The following is an 18,913-nucleotide window of genomic DNA, read 5'->3' as shown; positions in this document are numbered from 1 at the left end:
CTTTCAGCTGAGCACAGAGCTGGCTCCTCACTGGGATGCCTGTGGCCTGGGGCTCCCAGAGGGGAGAGCAGCACTCGCCCCACCGTGTGGTCACTGCTGGAAGTGCAGGCTGCTCCTCACTCCCCCTTGACAGTGTCCCTGAGGGCAGAACAGTGTGAATCTACTCAAGGTGGAAACGCAAACTCCGATGCAACCAAACTTCCCACAAGGTCTCCAAAACCACTCAGGAACAGGGAATTGGAAACTGCAGGGCATGACATGAATGGAGATGGAGACTTGACACCTTACACCGAGTTCACTTCCAGTTATCCCTAGACAAAGTTTCCATGAAAACTTGTCACAAATCTAGAAGAACAATGAGCAGAAACCGGACACGTGCTTTGAGTCTTCACACACAAAACAAAAAGGCAGCCCACAAAACAACCCAGAGAATACAGTGGACTTTGCAAAATCAAAGATATCTACTGTGGGAAAGACCTCATTACAAAAGCAAAAGACAGGTCATACATCGCGAGACGAATGAGTGGAAACACAAAGCTTCTCAAGGATGTGTCTCCAAACAGACAAAGAACACCAACACGACAAGCCTGTGAAAACTAGGGAAAGGTCTGAAGGGACAGCAGACTGAGGAAGACACACACAGAGTATCCCGGATGATGTCCAGCACTGAGGGCCTGAAGAAACAACAGTCTAGTTGCACTCCCTCAGGCCTGTGTGACCCTGGATGAGGCCTCTGTTTCCCGGTGGCTCTGAGAGATGGACAGGGAGGAAGGGGAAGAGAAATCACTTGCATTTCTAATACTCACAGCAAAGTCTTCCAATGAGAAGGGAATTATCACCCCCACTGACAATGCCATTCACTGAAGTGATACCCACGAGTCCATCTAACCCAGAAGGGAAGGAAGGACCTGTTCTCACAAAACGGCGAGAGATGGAAGAAGGAAGATCAAGCCCACACCAACCACTGGAAAGAGAAGCTGTGCTCAGGGCTTGAAAGAATTCCTATTGGGAAAATGATGTCACAGCCCCACAAGGCAATCCACAGCTTCGATGCTATTCCTCCCAAAATGCCAATGCATTTTCGCACCGAACAAAGAATTGCAAAAGGGGTACAGAAACAGAAAAGAGCCTAAATTGTCAATACAATCCGACGAAAAAGCCCCGATACGGACATCCAAGGTTGTGTGAAAGGAAATTAGACGACCAAACTAGGATCCTCAGGAGAGTATCGGAGAAGGCGATGGCGACCCACTCGAGTACTCTTGCCTGGAAAACGCCCTGGACGGAGGAGCCTGGTAGGCTGCAGGCCATGGGGTCGCGCAGAGTCAGACACGACTGAAGTGACTTAGGCGCAGCGGCAGCAGCAGGACAGTATGCTATTGGGAATACAACAACAACACACAGATCCAGATCGATGGAATAAAGTTGAGGGTCCAGAAACAAACCCCGGCATCCATGGTCAACTCATCTCTGACACAAAAGGGGAGAATATCCAAATGGGAACAAGAAAGCCTCTTCAATAAATGTCCATGGGAAAACCAGACAGCTACATCTGAAGAACGCTATTGGTTTTGATCTCACACCACCTCAATATCGGGGGAAAACCTCACCCTAAAGACTGATGTCATGAGACAGCTAGAAAGAAGCGTAGGTCAAAGGCTCCTTAACATCAGAGTCTCCTTGCCATTTGCTGGGCGGAGGTAGAAATGGGTCTCTTCAAGTAAGGGAAAGAGGAAAACGAAGTACGCCAATGGGTTTCCATCCAATGGAACCTCTTCACAACAGAGAAGCTAAGCATTCAGAAATGCAAAAGATGGGAAACGGAACATGAGAGACTCCTTGCAAGTGGTGTATCTGAGAAGGGGTTCATATGGAAAGAGACGAAGAATGCACAGCACTCAGATTCCAAGAAACACCACCACCACCCTTGACCCTTCCCCCATGACCAACTCCGACCTAAAGCCTTTCTCTCCCTCTAACCTATCCCTAAAACATAACCCTCATCTAATCATATACATGTGCATTCCTAGCATCCATCCATCCACACACGAGAGAGAAAGAGGAAGACACAGACTGAATCGAGAAGGGAAAAGAGAGGGACACAGACAGAGAGAGACACGGAACCAAAGAGAGGAAAGGAGTCGACGGTCCAGACTTTTCATCAATCTGTCTCGAAGGTAGAAGCAATGACAGCGCCCATCCACCCCAGAAGGGGGAAAAGGACGGAAGGTTTGGAGAGGAAAAGACAAGAACGCAGGGAGCCATTAGAAGCTCAGCCACCCGCAGAAGCCGAGCTGGGACACTTGAACAGAATCTCAATGGAAACAGAGGACCAGAAAGTTGGCTACTCTTTTCTATAAGAGAGGGAGACCTTCGAGTCTTCCTTTCGCGCCTCCAACTTGGATGCGGGGTCTCAAAACACTCAGGAGGGGGAGTGCCTTTTCCTGGGTACCACGGCGCATCCAGGCCTCGTTCTGCCCCATTCTGTGCTGTGTCAGCCCTGGATGGAGTCTTTCTTTCTGAAGTCTCAGCGCACAAGCTCCACGTGATATCGGCCCCAGGTGGAAAGGCATGGAGCTGCTCGTAGGCCGACAGACCTAGGAAGCAGATGGGAGAATGACCCCCACTCTGCAGATGGAGAGACTGGGGAAACCCTGAGGGGCATACGCTTGTCCAGGGCCACACCACTTATGAGAAGAAGGAGCCTGGTCTGAGAGCAGCGGGGTCCTCGGAGCTCAGGCCCTGGCTGCACCCAGGCCTCCCCAGGGCTGTGGGCTGGGCTGTGTGGCTGTCACTGTGCCTGCACATGGCCTAAGGGGGGTGGTCGAGCAGTCAGAAACCCAGAGATTCCCTTGGGAAGTTTTGGGGAAGGGACCTCAGCACGAACCCCAGGAAATGATGTCACCTGCCGGCAACAGAACCCAACAGAACCCGCAACCCGTGTATCCAGGCCTCCAGAGCGGAGAGGAGCCCCCAGCCAGATCACTTGCTGCCAGGATGTTCTGCTGTTTGCCCCTGCCCAGAGGCCGGGGCCTCAGGAGAGCTCACAGGCAGTGTGCGTGGGCACCCTGTCGACGTTGGCTCAGGGCACCCCCGAGAGGCCTCTGGCCCTTTGCCCGGAGAAACAGAAAGGTAACACGGGGAGCCCCAGGCCGGGCCAGCCCACCTCTCCCATGCCACCCGGAAACACCGGGTCCTTTGCCTGTGTGTGTGGATGCGGGTTTCTCGGGGTGTGTCTCCCTCAAGGAAGCCCAGGCGGATGTGGGGTCAGAAGCCTGCGGGCAAGTTGTGTCCACACCCCAGGGGAGAGCAGGCTGGCTGGGATGGGGAGAGTGCGGGCAGCGCCGGCCGCCCAGGCTGGCCTCACACCCTCAGGTGGGTCTCTTTCGTCCCGGGTGGGGATCTGAGCAGACACACGTCTCTGACCCTTCTGGGAAGAGAAGTTCGAGCAGGCAGAAGCAGCGGCTCCACTGGCCAGGCCCAGCTCGGAAAAGTCCCAGCATGGCTGGCTGACGGTCACTGTCGTTGCAGAGCTTCCCACGTGATGAGGCCGAGGACGGGGACACCCCGTCCACCTCCCGGAGGGAGGGGTCGGAGCACCACCCCCCCGCCCCTGAGGCCCAGTGCAGGCTCCAGGTGAGCGTGCCCACGGAGGCATCAGCCCCACCGGGGGCGAAGCGGAGGCGGGGAAGGCCTGCTGCCGAGACACCACACAGGATACACCCGGCGGCCCAGTCTGAGGCTGCCACGGAGCTCAGCACACCCGGCTCCGACCCAGAGTCCCGAGAACCCCAGCCTCTGAGGCAGCAGGAGGACCTGGAGCCCAGCACGCCAGAGCACAGAGGTGAGGACGCTGGGGCTGGTGCACGGGAGTGTGTGGGGAGGGGGTGCTGAGCTACACAGGGACGAGTCCCCGAAAGATGCTGCTGGGCCTGCAGCAAGCGCTGGCCTCACACCCCCACCCCCTTCTTGCACACTTCAGTCCCAAAAGACATCCGACCCTGGGTATTCTTTGGGAATCTCTTGGAAGCTTTCTGTCCCGGGATACGCACATGCCAAGGCTGGCCTGTGGGCAAACTTTGCTTCTCCCCCAGCTCTAGCACTGGCCTCCAACTGGAACCAGGCTCCACTTCCCAGACCTGTCCCTACAGAGGTGGTGGCTCCAGGTGCAGGACCCAGGGATCCACCGAGGGCAGATGGAGAACCGAGACTTGCCCTCGCAGAGACACCAGGCCAGCTGGGTTCTGGCCAGCACACCAGGCAGATCGGATCTCCGTGCCTGCAGGACCCCCAGCCCCAGGCACTGATGTCCCACCCCCTCAGCCAGAACCTCCACCTCCATGTGCACCTGTACCTGCTCGGGCTTTGGCAGGAGAACCCGAGGCAGAGGAGGAGTCACCGCCTCGGCAGGGAGAGCCTGCCCTGGCTCCCGCGCAACACCCAGACGCCGACGATGACTCACCCACCCCTGCAGGAAGAACGAGCCCCCGCTCTGGACAGAGACCCAGAGCCCTTGCCGGAAACACCACGTCCAGGGGAGCGGTCGGCTCTGCCGCCTCCATCCCTGTCGGCTCACCGTGGACGCTGTCAACTCGGTCTGCCCCCAGGGGACATGGAGTTCCTTTCCCCTGAACTGCTTTGCATTTGGTTTGTTTCCACCTTTCTGGTGATGTTTTATTTTTAGTATGGTTTCCTGTATTTTTGTTGGTTAAGTTGGGAACTTGTTGGTTAACTTAGTAAACTTTTTCATCATTGTTGCAATTTGGGAACACTGTTGTGTAACTCTGGTGATACTGTGTTACCATCACCACTTTGTGGTTTCAGACCCGTTTGATCTTTATGCCCCACCCCCCAACAAAGCCTGGATTCAAGGCAAGCACGCCCTGTTCATCCCTCCCCCCGATCCTGAACACAATTTCATCTTTTCTTTCTGCATTCCTTCCTATATTCTTGGTGTCCCCAATCAATGACTCTCAGTGAAATGACTGAAGGAGTTTCTTTCGGACTCTCCACCTACTGTAAGACTCCATTGGAGAGTTCTCATTTTTATGTCATTTGAACTAGCCTTTGATAGCTGACAGGACGGTGTACGTCCTTTCAAGATATCATGTGCCAAACGAAGCCCTTTTGGCAAATGCCAACATTATCTCCAGGCAGGCATTGCTGTTTGAAGGGTGACATCTCAGCCAGAAGGCAGAGGCTGAGCTCCTCTTGTTGCACAAGCTCCCAAAAGAAGCCAAGAAAGGGAGCTGGAACAACAAACCACCCCAACGCCCAGGAAAGCGTTCTTCACGACAGAAGGCTAGAAAATGACCCAACAACCTTGTGGCCCAGAACCCCTCTAGAAAAATCACTGTTCCATAAAAAAGAGAAACACGTGGGAAGTTCCAAGGAGAGGCAATGCCCATGGCCAGTGTACTTTAGAGACGGCCTGACCGCTCCGGGGAAGACACGCACCGACGGAACCCCTTGGGAAACAGCAGTGAGAGTCCTCACCGTCGTAAGGGTTTCCTCTGGGGACAACCTGCCCTGGGCACCACATGAGGGAGCAGACCGGCTTCTCTTCCTCTGCCCCCACACCATTCACTCATGAAGGCAGCTCAGGTGTTCTCATGCCCTGCCTGCCTGCCTGCCTGCCTGGCTCATCCGTGAGCTGTGACCACCTCCAGGGCAGGACTCCACCTTCTCCTCTCTGTGTACCGTGAATCTGCACACAGTGGGCTTTCAGAACCTTAGGAGACTTGAGCCATTCCCACTCGAGCCAGAACCCTCCCCAGGAAGGAAAACGGCTGTGGAGACATTTTGGCCCCAGCACTGGTTCCGAAAGCCTGGCGGCTCCTACAGCCTCTACGGTGTGAAGAGGGAGGTCCCTTTTGACAGAGCTTTCCGGCTGTCAGATCTAAGCTGTTGTTTCACTGTCAGCTGTGTCTCTTCCGTTGCAGCCAGGTGGGCCACGCTGCTCCAAAGGGGCTCACAAGCTGAGTGGCAAGGGAGGTATTGAGAGGACAGGGATGGCTACAACGTGCTGCAAACTGAGTGAGGGTCCCCACAATCCTCAGCAAAGGTCTGTGGTGTGCAAGTGGGGAGTAGAGGGCCCCCAAGTTCCAAAGGAAGGGAGGCACTCGGGAGCTGAAGCCATTGGCTGCTGTGGTAGCAGCTGCAGATGTCAGCTCGTCCACAGTGCACTTCGAATGAGGTCATATGAGCGGGACTCTGGAAATGGCTCCGAAATCAAGAGATAGGGGTCAGGGTATGTGGGAATCCGGCGGGGGTGGGGGGTGGATGAAGGAAGGTGTCCTTCCTCTCTCCAGTGCAATTTGGTTTGGTGAGTCTCAAAGCTACCAGATGGCACTTCCCAAGTCAGGCCCCCGCAGGAATCAGGGTGGGCTGCGTGCCTCGGCCCCTGCCACAGGGACAAGCCACACCAGTGGCCTCCCTGAGCTCCAATGGCCGGATCTGGGGGTTCTGTCTGGGTGCACACCTCCTTGCTCTGGCCAAGTTCCCCCCTTCTCTGAGCACCAGCTTCATCCTCTCGAATGAGGACATCGATTGCTACCTTGGCACGTTACTCTCTTCATCCTGTGAAGACTCATTAGGCTTATCCTACAATTACTAGCTGGCCCGAAGAGATATCTCCTGAATCCAGATTAAGCTGGAGTCTCCCAGGCTCATCTGGCATGTCTTCCCTGAAGTCTGCCAAAACCCACACCCTTGCATTTCCAGGGACTCCCCTTAGCCAGCTGGGCAGAAAACCCAGCATGGTTCAAACAAGCTGACAGACAAGCGGGAGAGGACTCACGGGCAGACGGCCTCCCTCAGGTCTCGGGTGGAGCTCTGGGACCACAGCAGCAGCGGGCCATCCCAGCCCCTGGGCTCAGCAGCGCCCTCATTCTCAGGCCGGCGGCTCTGCCCTGAGGGGAGCAGGAAGGTCACCAACTGCCGCAGGCGGACCTCAAGCCCCTCCCACTGCTGGAGCCTGACCTCCCCCGGCCCCACCCCTTCCCCTACCCCAGCAGGACGAGAGCTCGTCTTCCCCTGGCTTCCAACGTGAGGCCCGGCCCTGGGCCCCGATTGGGCACTGCCCCAGTCCGGAGCCAATCACAGTGGCCAGGGAGGTGGAACGCACCGATTGGCCAGGGCCAGGTCATGTGACCATACTCCCCAGGAAACTCAAATATTACCAAGATTCCCTAACAAACCAATGAACAAAATTATCCAGTAAAGGCAAACCGTACTTTTTAATGAGGCCAATGTCACAGAAAAAAAAAAAAATCCTTCACAATGAACTGCTCAAGGAAGCTACTAAATAAGCTTTCAGAAAAGTTAAGACTTTTTTTTTTTTTTTAATAGGGTGACGGAGAGCTATACCTTTCCCATCTATGTGAATTTAGGTTTAAACTAGATTTCCCTCGGCTATTATATAAGACAAAAAACCCCACATCACCCACTTTCACTCCCCCCACCCCCAAAAAGTGTTTTAGTCTATTGAATTTTTGTGTCCTCAGTTGTGTCTGATTCACGGCAACTCACGAACTCTACACAGCCAGGCTCTTCCGTCCATGGAATTCAGGGCAATTTTTTCTGTCACAGCAAATGCCCACCCTGGGTGATCCAAAGGCAAGGGCTCAGAGGCTCCTGAGAGACTAACTCCTTTCAGCTGAGCACAGAGCTGGCTCCTCACTGGGATGCCTGTGGCCTGGGGCTCCCAGAGGGGAGAGCAGCACTCGCCCCACCGTGTGGTCACTGCTGGAAGTGCAGGCTGCTCCTCACTCCCCCTTGACAGTGTCCCTGAGGGCAGAACAGTGGGAATCTACTCAAGGTGGAAACGCAAACTCCGATGCAACCAAACTTCCCACAAGGTCTCCAAAACCACTCAGGAGCAGGGAATTGGAAACTGCAGGGCATGACATGAATGGAGATGGAGACTTGACACCTTACACCGAGTTCACTTCCAGTTATCCCTAGACAAAGTTTCCATGAAAACTTGTCACAAATCTAGAAGAACAATGAGCAGAAACCGGACACGTGCTTTGAGTCTTCACACACAAAACAAAAAGGCAGCCCACAAAACAACCCAGAGAATACAGTGGACTTTGCAAAATCAAAGATATCTACTGTGGGAAAGACCTCATTACAAAAGCAAAAGACAGGTCATACATCGCGAGACGAATGAGTGGAAACACAAAGCTTCTCAAGGATGTGTCTCCAAACAGACAAAGAACACCAACACGACAAGCCTGTGAAAACTAGGGAAAGGTCTGAAGGGACAGCAGACTGAGGAAGACACACACAGAGTATCCCGGATGATGTCCAGCACTGAGGGCCTGAAGAAACAACAGTCTAGTTGCACTCCCTCAGGCCTGTGTGACCCTGGATGAGGCCTCTGTTTCCCGGTGGCTCTGAGAGATGGACAGGGAGGAAGGGGAAGAGAAATCACTTGCATTTCTAATACTCACAGCAAAGTCTTCCAATGAGAAGGGAATTATCACCCCCACTGACAATGCCATTCACTGAAGTGATACCCACGAGTCCATCTAACCCAGAAGGGAAGGAAGGACCTGTTCTCACAAAACAGCGAGAGATGGAAGAAGGAAGATCAAGCCCACACCAACCACTGGAAAGAGAAGCTGTGCTCAGGGCTTGAAAGAATTCCTATTGGGAAAATGATGTCACAGCCCCACAAGGCAATCCACAGCTTCGATGCTATTCCTCCCAAAAGGCCAATGCATTTTCGCACCGAACAAAGAATTGCAACAGGGGTACGGAAACAGAAAAGAGCCTAAATTGTCAATACAATCCAACAAAAAAGCCCCGATACGGACATCCAAGGTTGTGTGAAAGGTAATTAGACGAACAAACTAGGATCCTCAGGAGAGTATCGGAGAAGGCGATGGCGACCCACTCCAGTACTCTTGCCTGGAAAACGCCCTGGACGGAGGAGCCTGGTAGGCTGCAGGCCATGGGGTCGCGCAGAGTCAGACACGACTGAAGTGACTTAGGCGCAGCGGCAGCAGCAGGACAGTATGCTATTGGGAATACAACAACACACACAGATCCAGATCGATGGAATAAAGTTGAGGGTCCAGAAACAAACCCCGGCATCCATGGTCAACTCATCTCTGACACAAAAGGGGAGAATATCCAAATGGGAACAAGAAAGCCTCTTCAATAAATGTCCATGGGAAAACCAGACAGCTACATCTGAAGAACACTATTGGTTTTGATCTCACACCACCTCAATATCGGGGGAAAACCTCACCCTAAAGACTGATGTCATGAGACAGCTAGAAAGAAGCGTAGGTCAAAGGCTCCTTAACATCAGAGTCTCCTTGCCACTTGCTGGGCGGAGGTAGAAATGGGTCTCTTCAAGTAAGGGAAAGAGGAAAACGAAGTACGCCAATGGGTTTCCATCCAATGGAACCTCTTCACAACAGAGAAGCTAAGCATTCAGAAATGCAAAAGATGGGAAACGGAACATGAGAGACTCCTTGCAAGTGGTGTATCTGAGAAGGGGTTCATATGGAAAGAGACGAAGAATGCACAGCACTCAGATTCCAAGAAACACCACCACCACCCTTGACCCTTCCCCCATGACCAACTCCGACCTAAAGCCTTTCTCTCCCTCTAACCTATCCCTAAAACATAACCCTCATCTAATCATATACATGTGCATTCCTAGCATCCATCCATCCACACACGAGAGAGAAAGAGGAAGACACAGACTGAATCGAGAAGGGAAAAGAGAGGGACACAGACAGAGAGAGACACGGAACCAAAGAGAGGAAAGGAGTCGACGGTCCAGACTTTTCATCAATCTGTCTCGAAGGTAGAAGCAATGACAGCGCCCATCCACCCCAGAAGGGGGAAAAGGACGGAAGGTTTGGAGAGGAAAAGACAAGAACGCAGGGAGCCATTAGAAGCTCAGCCACCCGCAGAAGCCGAGCTGGGACACTTGAACAGAATCTCAATGGAAACAGAGGACCAGAAAGTTGGCTACTCTTTTCTATAAGAGAGGGAGACCTTCGAGTCTTCCTTTCGCGCCTCCAACTTGGATGCGGGGTCTCAAAACACTCAGGAGGGGGAGTGCCTTTTCCTGGGTACCACGGCGCATCCAGGCCTCGTTCTGCCCCATTCTGTGCTGTGTCAGCCCTGGATGGAGTCTTTCTTTCTGAAGTCTCAGCGCACAAGCTCCACGTGATATCGGCCCCAGGTGGAAAGGCATGGAGCTGCTCGTAGGCCGACAGACCTAGGAAGCAGATGGGAGAATGACCCCCACTCTGCAGATGGAGAGACTGGGGAAACCCTGAGGGGCATACGCTTGTCCAGGGCCACACCACTTATGAGAAGAAGGAGCCTGGTCTGAGAGCAGCGGGGTCCTCGGAGCTCAGGCCCTGGCTGCACCCAGGCCTCCCCAGGGCTGTGGGCTGGGCTGTGTGGCTGTCACTGTGCCTGCACATGGCCTAAGGGGGGTGGTCGAGCAGTCAGAAACCCAGAGATTCCCTTGGGAAGTTTTGGGGAAGGGACCTCAGCACGAACCCCAGGAAATGATGTCACCTGCCGGCAACAGAACCCAACAGAACCCGCAACCCGTGTATCCAGGCCTCCAGAGCGGAGAGGAGCCCCCAGCCAGATCACTTGCTGCCAGGATGTTCTGCTGTTTGCCCCTGCCCAGAGGCCGGGGCCTCAGGAGAGCTCACAGGCAGTGTGCGTGGGCACCCTGTCGACGTTGGCTCAGGGCACCCCCGAGAGGCCTCTGGCCCTTTGCCCGGAGAAACAGAAAGGTAACACGGGGAGCCCCAGGCCGGGCCAGCCCACCTCTCCCATGCCACCCGGAAAAGCCGGGTCCTTTGCCTGTGTGTGTGGATGCGGGTTTCTCGGGGTGTGTCTCCCTCAAGGAAGCCCAGGCGGATGTGGGGTCAGAAGCCTGCGGGCAAGTTGTGTCCACACCCCAGGGGAGAGCAGGCTGGCTGGGATGGGGAGAGTGCGGGCAGCGCCGGCCGCCCAGGCTGGCCTCACACCCTCAGGTGGGTCTCTTTCGTCCCGGGTGGGGATCTGAGCAGACACACGTCTCTGACCCTTCTGGGAAGAGAAGTTCGAGCAGGCAGAAGCAGCGGCTCCACTGGCCAGGCCCAGCTCGGAAAAGTCCCAGCATGGCTGGCTGACGGTCACTGTCGTTGCAGAGCTTCCCACGTGATGAGGCCGAGGACGGGGACACCCCGTCCACCTCCCGGAGGGAGGGGTCGGAGCACCACCCCCCCGCCCCTGAGGCCCAGTGCAGGCTCCAGGTGAGCGTGCCCACGGAGGCATCAGCCCCACCGGGGGCGAAGCGGAGGCGGGGAAGGCCTGCTGCCGAGACACCACACAGGATACACCCGGCGGCCCAGTCTGAGGCTGCCACGGAGCTCAGCACACCCGGCTCCGACCCAGAGTCCCGAGAACCCCAGCCTCTGAGGCAGCAGGAGGACCTGGAGCCCAGCACGCCAGAGCACAGAGGTGAGGACGCTGGGGCTGGTGCACGGGAGTGTGTGGGGAGGGGGTGCTGAGCTACACAGGGACGAGTCCCCGAAAGATGCTGCTGGGCCTGCAGCAAGCGCTGGCCTCACACCCCCACCCCCTTCTTGCACACTTCAGTCCCAAAAGACATCCGACCCTGGGTATTCTTTGGGAATCTCTTGGAAGCTTTCTGTCCCGGGATACGCACATGCCAAGGCTGGCCTGTGGGCAAACTTTGCTTCTCCCCCAGCTCTAGCACTGGCCTCCAACTGGAACCAGGCTCCACTTCCCAGACCTGTCCCTACAGAGGTGGTGGCTCCAGGTGCAGGACCCAGGGATCCACCGAGGGCAGATGGAGAACCGAGACTTGCCCTCGCAGAGACACCAGGCCAGCTGGGTTCTGGCCAGCACACCGGGCAGATCGGATCTCCGTGCCTGCAGGACCCCCAGCCCCAGGCACTGATGTCCCACCCCCTCAGCCAGAACCTCCACCTCCACGTGCACCTGTACCTGCTCGGGCTTTGGCAGGAGAACCCGAGGCAGAGGAGGAGTCACCGCCTCGGCAGGGAGAGCCTGCCCTGGCTCCCGCGCAACACCCAGACGCCGACGATGACTCACCCACCCCTGCAGGAAGAACGAGCCCCCGCTCTGGACAGAGACCCAGAGCCCTTGCCGGAAACACCACATCCAGGGGAGCGGTCGGCTCTGCCGCCTCCATCCCTGTCGGCTCACCGTGGACGCTGTCAACTCGGTCTGCCCCCAGGGGACATGGAGTTCCTTTCCCCTGAACTGCTTTGCATTTGGTTTGTTTCCACCTTTCTGGTGATGTTTTATTTTTTGTATGGTTTCCTGTATTTTTGTTGGTTAAGTTGGGAACTTGTTGGTTAAGTTAGTAAACTTTTTCATCATTGTTGCAATTTGGGAACACTGTTGTGTAACTCTGGTGATACTGTGTTACCATCACCACTTTGTGGTTTCAGACCCGTTTGATCTTTATGCCCCACCCCCCAACAAAGCCTGGATTCAAGGCAAGCTCGCGCTGTTCATCCCTCCCCCCGATCCTGAACACAATTTCATCTTTTCTTTCTGCATTCCTTCCTATATTCTTGGTGTCCCCAATCAATGACTCTCAGTGAAATGACTGAAGGAGTTTCTTTCGGACTCTCCACCTACTGTAAGACTCCATTGGAGAGTTCTCATTTTTATGTCATTTGAACTAGCCTTTGATAGCTGACAGGACGGTGTACGTCCTTTCAAGATATCATGTGCCAAACGAAGCCCTTTTGGCAAATGCCATCATTATCTCCAGGCAGGCATTGCTGTTTGAAGGGTGACATCTCAGCCAGAAGGCAGAGGCTGAGCTCCTCTTGTTGCACCAGCTCCCAAAAGAAGCCAAGAAAGGGAGCTGGAACAACAAACCACCCCAACGCCCAGGAAAGCGTTCTTCACGACAGAAGGCTAGAAAATGACCCAACAACCTTGTGGCCCAGAACCCCTCTAGAAAAATCACTGTTCCATAAAAAAGAGAAACACGTGGGAAGTTCCAAGGAGAGGCAATGCCCATGGCCAGTGTACTTTAGAGACAGCCTGACCGCTCCGGGGAAGACACGCACCGACGGAACCCCTTGGGAAACAGCAGTGAGAGTCCTCACCGTCGTAAGGGTTTCCTCTGGGGACAACCTGCCCTGGGCACCACATGAGGGAGCAGACCGGCTTCTCTTCCTCTGCTCCCACACCATTCACTCATGAAGGCAGCTCAGGTGTTCTCATGCCCTGCCTGCCTGCCTGCCTGCCTGCCTGGCTCATCCGTGAGCTGTGACCACCTCCAGGGCAGGACTCCACCTTCTCCTCTCTGTGTACCGTGAATCTGCACACAGTGGGCTTTCAGAACCTTAGGAGACTTGAGCCATTCCCACTCGAGCCAGAACCCTCCCCAGGAAGGAAAACGGCTGTGGGGTCATTTTGGCCCCAGCACTGGTTCCGAAAGCCTGGCGGCTCCTACAGCCTCTACGGTGTGAAGAGGGAGGTCCCTTTTGACAGAGCTTTCCGGCTGTCAGATCTAAGCTGTTGTTTCACTGTCAGCTGTGTCTCTTCCGTTGCAGCCAGGTGGGCCACGCTGCTCCAAAGGGGCTCACAAGCTGAGTGGCAAGGGAGGTATTGAGAGGACAGGGATGGCTACAACGTGCTGCAAACTGAGTGAGGGTCCCCACAATCCTCAGCAAAGGTCTGTGGTGTGCAAGTGGGGAGTAGAGGGCCCCCAAGTTCCAAAGGAAGGGAGGTACTCGGGAGCTAAAGCCCTTGGCTGCTGTGGTAGCAGCTGCAGATGGCAGCTCGTCCACAGTGCACTTCGAATGAGGTCATATGAGCGGGACTCTGGAAATGGCTCCGAAATCAAGAGAAAGGGGTCAGGGTATGTGGGAATCCGGCGGGGGTGGGGGGTGGATGAAGGAAGGTGTCCTTCCTCTCTCCAGTGCAATTTGGTTTGGTGAGTCTCAAAGCTACCAGATGGCACTTCCCAAGTCAGGCCCCCGCAGGAATCAGGGTGGGCTGCGTGCCTCGGCCCCTGCCACAGGGACAAGCCACACCAGTGACCTCCCTGTGCTCAAATGGCCGGATCTGGGGGTTCTGTCTGGGTGCTCACCTCCTTGCTCTGGCCAAGTTCCCCCCTTCCCTGAGCACCAGCTTCATCCTCTCGAATGAGGACATCGATTGCTACCTTGGCACGTTACTCTCTTCATCCTGTGAAGACTCATTAGGCTTATCCTACAATTACTAGCTGGCCCGAAGAGATATCTCCTGAATCCAGATTAAGCTGGAGTCTCCCAGGCTCATCTGGCATGTCTTCCCTGAAGTCTGCCAAAACCCACACCCTTGCATTTCCAGGGACTCCCCTTAGCCAGCTGGGCAGAAAACCCAGCATGGTTCAAACAAGCTGACAGACAAGCGGGAGAGGACTCACGGGCAGACGGCCTCCCTCAGGTCTCGGGTGGAGCTCTGGGACCACAGCAGCAGCGGGCCATCCCAGCCCCTGGGCTCAGCAGCGCCCTCATTCTCAGGCCGGCGGCTCTGCCCTGAGGGGAGCAGGAAGGTCACCAACTGCCGCAGGCGGACCTCAAGCCCCTCCCACTGCTGGAGCCTGACCTCCCCCGGCCCCACCCCTTCCCCTACCCCAGCAGAACGAGAGCTCGTCTTCCCCTGGCTTCCAACGTGAGGCCCGGCCCCGGGCCCCGATTGGGCACTGCCCCAGTCCAGAGCCAATCACAGTGGCCAGGGAGGTGGAACGCACCGATTGGCCAGGGCCAGGTCATGTGACCATACTCAACAGGAAACTCAAATATTACCAAGATTCCCTAACAAACCAATGAACAAAATTATCCAGTAACGGCAAACCGTACTTTTTAATGAGGCCAATGTCACAGAAAAAAAAAAAAAAATCCTTCACAATGAACTGCTCAAGGAAGCTACTAAATAAGCTTTCAGAAAAGTTAAGACGTTTTTTTTTTGTTTTAATAGGGTGACGGAGAGCTATACCTTTCCCATCTATGTGAATTTAGGTTTAAACTAGATTTCCCTCGGCTATTATATAAGACAAAAAACCCCACATCACCCCCTTTCACTCCCCCCACCCCCAAAAAGTGTTTTAGTCTATTGAATTTTTGTGTCCTCAGTTGTGTCTGATTCTCGGCAACTCACGAACTCTACACAGCCAGGCTCTTCCGTCCATGGAATTCAGGGCAATTTTTTTCTGTCACAGCAAATGCCCACCCTGGGTGATCCAAAGGCAAGGGCTCAGAAGCTCCTGAGAGACTAACTCCTTTCAGCTGAGCACAGAGCTGGCTCCTCACTGGGATGCCTGTGGCCTGGGGCTCCCAGAGGGGAGAGCAGCACTCGCCCCACCGTGTGGTCACTGCTGGAAGTGCAGGCTGCTCCTCACTCCCCCTTGACAGTGTCCCTGAGGGCAGAACAGTGTGAATCTACTCAAGGTGGAAACGCAAACTCCGATGCAACCAAACTTCCCACAAGGTCTCCAAAACCACTCAGGAACAGGGAATTGGAAACTGCAGGGCATGACATGAATGGAGATGGAGACTTGACACCTTACACCGAGTTCACTTCCAGTTATCCCTAGACAAAGTTTCCATGAAAACTTGTCACAAATCTAGAAGAACAATGAGCAGAAACCGGACACGTGCTTTGAGTCTTCACACACAAAACAAAAAGGCAGCCCACAAAACAACCCAGAGAATACAGTGGACTTTGCAAAATCAAAGATATCTACTGTGGGAAAGACCTCATTACAAAAGCAAAAGACAGGTCATACATCGCGAGACGAATGAGTGGAAACACAAAGCTTCTCAAGGATGTGTCTCCAAACAGACAAAGAACACCAACACGACAAGCCTGTGAAAACTAGGGAAAGGTCTGAAGGGACAGCAGACTGAGGAAGACACACACAGAGTATCCCGGATGATGTCCAGCACTGAGGGCCTGAAGAAACAACAGTCTAGTTGCACTCCCTCAGGCCTGTGTGACCCTGGATGAGGCCTCTGTTTCCCGGTGGCTCTGAGAGATGGACAGGGAGGAAGGGGAAGAGAAATCACTTGCATTTCTAATACTCACAGCAAAGTCTTCCAATGAGAAGGGAATTATCACCCCCACTGACAATGCCATTCACTGAAGTGATACCCACGAGTCCATCTAACCCAGAAGGGAAGGAAGGACCTGTTCTCACAAAACGGCGAGAGATGGAAGAAGGAAGATCAAGCCCACACCAAGCACTGGAAAGAGAAGCTGTGCTCAGGGCTTGAAAGAATTCCTATTGGGAAAATGATGTCACAGCCCCACAAGGCAATCCACAGCTTCGATGCTATTCCTCCCAAAATGCCAATGCATTTTCGCACCGAACAAAGAATTGCAAAAGGGGTACAGAAACAGAAAAGAGCCTAAATTGTCAATACAATCCGACGAAAAAGCCCCGATACGGACATCCAAGGTTGTGTGAAAGGAAATTAGACGACCAAACTAGGATCCTCAGGAGAGTATCGGAGAAGGCGATGGCGACCCACTCGAGTACTCTTGCCTGGAAAACGCCCTGGACGGAGGAGCCTGGTAGGCTGCAGGCCATGGGGTCGCGCAGAGTCAGACACGACTGAAGTGACTTAGGCGCAGCGGCAGCAGCAGGACAGTATGCTATTGGGAATACAACAACAACACACAGATCCAGATCGATGGAATAAAGTTGAGGGTCCAGAAACAAACCCCGGCATCCATGGTCAACTCATCTCTGACACAAAAGGGGAGAATATCCAAATGGGAACAAGAAAGCCTCTTCAATAAATGTCCATGGGAAAACCAGACAGCTACATCTGAAGAACGCTATTGGTTTTGATCTCACACCACCTCAATATCGGGGGAAAACCTCACCCTAAAGACTGATGTCATGAGACAGCTAGAAAGAAGCGTAGGTCAAAGGCTCCTTAACATCAGAGTCTCCTTGCCATTTGCTGGGCGGAGGTAGAAATGGGTCTCTTCAAGTAAGGGAAAGAGGAAAACGAAGTACGCCAATGGGTTTCCATCCAATGGAACCTCTTCACAACAGAGAAGCTAAGCATTCAGAAATGCAAAAGATGGGAAACGGAACATGAGAGACTCCTTGCAAGTGGTGTATCTGAGAAGGGGTTCATATGGAAAGAGACGAAGAATGCACAGCACTCAGATTCCAAGAAACACCACCACCACCCTTGACCCTTCCCCCATGACCAACTCCGACCTAAAGCCTTTCTCTCCCTCTAACCTATCCCTAAAACATAACCCTCATCTAATCATATACATGTGCATTCCTAGCATCCATCCATCCACACACGAGAGAGAAAGAGGAAGACACAGACTGAATCGAGAAGGGAAAAGAGAGGGACACAGACAGAGAGAGACACGGAACCAAAGAGAGGAAAGGAGTCGACGGTCCAGACTTTTCATCAATCTGTCTCGAAGGTAGAAGCAATGACAGCGCCCATCCACCCCAGAAGGGGGAAAAGGACGGAAGGTTTGGAGAGGAAAAGACAAGAACGCAGGGAGCCATTAGAAGCTCAGCCACCCGCAGAAGCCGAGCTGGGACACTTGAACAGAATCTCAATGGAAACAGAGGACCAGAAAGTTGGCTACTCTTTTCTATAAGAGAGGGAGACCTTCGAGTCTTCCTTTCGCGCCTCCAACTTGGATGCGGGGTCTCAAAACACTCAGGAGGGGGAGTGCCTTTTCCTGGGTACCACGGCGCATCCAGGCCTCGTTCTGCCCCATTCTGTGCTGTGTCAGCCCTGGATGGAGTCTTTCTTTCTGAAGTCTCAGCGCACAAGCTCCACGTGATATCGGCCCCAGGTGGAAAGGCATGGAGCTGCTCGTAGGCCGACAGACCTAGGAAGCAGATGGGAGAATGACCCCCACTCTGCAGATGGAGAGACTGGGGAAACCCTGAGGGGCATACGCTTGTCCAGGGCCACACCACTTATGAGAAGAAGGAGCCTGGTCTGAGAGCAGCGGGGTCCTCGGAGCTCAGGCCCTGGCTGCACCCAGGCCTCCCCAGGGCTGTGGGCTGGGCTGTGTGGCTGTCACTGTGCCTGCACATGGCCTAAGGGGGGTGGTCGAGCAGTCAGAAACCCAGAGATTCCCTTGGGAAGTTTTGGGGAAGGGACCTCAGCACGAACCCCAGGAAATGATGTCACCTGCCGGCAACAGAACCCAACAGAACCCGCAACCCGTGTATCCAGGCCTCCAGAGCGGAGAGGAGCCCCCAGCCAGATCACTTGCTGCCAGGATGTTCTGCTGTTTGCCCCTGCCCAGAGGCCGGGGCCTCAGGAGAGCTCACAGGCAGTGTGCGTGGGCACCCTGTCGACGTTGGCTCAGGGCACCCCCGAGAGGCCTCTGGCCCTTTGCCCGGAGAAACAGAAAGGTAACACGGGGAGCCCCAGGCCGGGCCAGCCCACCTCTCCCATGCCACCCGGAAACACCGGGTCCTTTGCCTGTGTGTGTGGATGCGGGTTTCTCGGGGTGTGTCTCCCTCAAGGAAGCCCAGGCGGATGTGGGGTCAGAAGCCTGCGGGCAAGTTGTGTCCACACCCCAGGGGAGAGCAGGCTGGCTGGGATGGGGAGAGTGCGGGCAGCGCCGGCCGCCCAGGCTGGCCTCACACCCTCAGGTGGGTCTCTTTCGTCCCGGGTGGGGATCTGAGCAGACACACGTCTCTGACCCTTCTGGGAAGAGAAGTTCGAGCAGGCAGAAGCAGCGGCTCCACTGGCCAGGCCCAGCTCGGAAAAGTCCCAGCATGGCTGGCTGACGGTCACTGTCGTTGCAGAGCTTCCCACGTGATGAGGCCGAGGACGGGGACACCCCGTCCACCTCCCGGAGGGAGGGGTCGGAGCACCACCCC

The 18,913-nt window shown here is 54.7% G+C and overlaps 1 long non-coding RNA gene across 1 annotated transcript in view; it reads right to left on the bottom strand.

Moving 5' to 3' along the window:
- Window positions 1-18,913, bottom strand: part of LOC145530002 (uncharacterized) — a 1,493,464-nt gene that overhangs the window by 163,700 nt on the left and 1,310,851 nt on the right. The window contains exons 158-159 of the long non-coding RNA XR_014071397.1: window positions 14,453-14,564; window positions 6,800-6,911 (exon numbers count right to left, since the gene is read on the bottom strand). This is a non-coding gene — a long non-coding RNA (uncharacterized LOC145530002). The remainder of the gene's footprint in view (window positions 1-6,799; window positions 6,912-14,452; window positions 14,565-18,913) is intronic.

This window comes from Giraffa tippelskirchi, chromosome 12 (assembly GCF_054371585.1).
Source record: "Giraffa tippelskirchi isolate mGirTip1 chromosome 12, T2T-mGirTip1v1.2.pri, whole genome shotgun sequence".
Taxonomy (NCBI): domain Eukaryota; kingdom Metazoa; phylum Chordata; class Mammalia; order Artiodactyla; family Giraffidae; genus Giraffa; species Giraffa tippelskirchi.
Note: the sequence above shows the minus strand (reverse complement) of the source record. Positions and strands in the feature narration are given on the sequence as shown.